This window comes from Mus caroli, chromosome 2 (genome assembly GCF_900094665.2).
Source record: "Mus caroli chromosome 2, CAROLI_EIJ_v1.1, whole genome shotgun sequence".
Classification (NCBI taxonomy): domain Eukaryota; kingdom Metazoa; phylum Chordata; class Mammalia; order Rodentia; family Muridae; genus Mus; species Mus caroli.
This window is the reverse complement of record NC_034571.1, coordinates 25,774,693-25,775,834: the sequence shown is the minus strand read 5'-3', so window position 1 is coordinate 25,775,834 and position 1,142 is coordinate 25,774,693. Positions and strand designations below refer to the sequence as shown.

General features: G+C 44.7%; 1 protein-coding gene across 19 annotated transcripts in view; it reads right to left on the bottom strand.

The window, feature by feature from the left end:
* The window catches only part of Odf2 (outer dense fiber of sperm tails 2), a 43,494-nt gene that overhangs the window by 19,426 nt on the left and 22,926 nt on the right, over positions 1-1,142 (bottom strand). The gene's annotated exons all lie outside the window — the stretch shown is intronic.

The following is a 1,142-nucleotide window of genomic DNA, read 5'->3' as shown; positions in this document are numbered from 1 at the left end:
TCTGTAGACCAGGCTGGCCTCGAACTCAGAAATCCGCCTGCCTCTGCCTCCCAAGTGCTGGGATTAAAGGCGTGCGCCACCACGCCCGGCTCATTTTACTTTTAATGTTTTTTTGAAAAATTAGATTTCCCCTCTCATTATGTACATGGGTGTTTTGCCTATTTGTACATTTGTGTACCACATGTGTACAGTGCCCACAGAGGGCAGAAGAGGGCATCAGATCCCTTGTGAGTGAGCATGTCTATGCTGGGAACTAAACCCAAAAGCCCTGGAAGAGCAGCTAGGATAGGACTCTCCACCACTGAGCCACCTTTCCATCCGCAATGCTTAGGACTATTTAGCCTGCATACAGGTATATGTATGCACCAAATGCTTGTCTGGTGCCCATGGAGGCCAAAGGACAGCATCAAATCCCATTAAGCCATTGTTACAGATGCTTGTGAACCACCATGTGGATGCTGAGACCTGAACCCAGGTCCTCTGCAAAAATATGTGCTTGAAGTTACCGAGCCACTACTACTGCCCTTTATTTTATTTACTTTTTATGTACATGAACATTTGGCCTGCATGTATGTATGGGCATCACATGCATATAGTGCCCATAGAGGCCAGAAGAGGGCATCTAATGGTTGTTAAGCCACCATGTGGGTACTGGGAACCAAACAGATCCTCTGGAAGAGCAGCCACTGTGCTAAGCAACCACTCTCCAGCCCCGCCCTGCCATTACACTTAGATTCTTCTACAGACACTTTATCTTTCCGCAAGGGAGCAGTAAGGGACTAACATGTGATTTTTAAAGAATGGTATCATTTATGTCTTACAACCTCAAGGTTTTTGATTTTGGGGTTTTTTTTGTTTTGATTTTTTTGTTTTGTTTGAGACACTGTCTCACTCTGTAGCCCATGCATTTAGGAATTTTATGTATATTGCCTGGAACACACTGTGTAGTTCACACTGGCCTTGAACGCCTTGATCTTTCTGTCTCAGCCCGAGAGCTGCAATTACTCAGTGCATGCCACCATGCCAGCCTTGCAGCCTGATCTATCTTTCTTTTTTTTTTAAAAAGATTTATTTATTATATGTAAGTACACTGTAGCTGTCTTCAGACACTCCAGAAGAGGGCGCCAGATCTCGTTACGGAT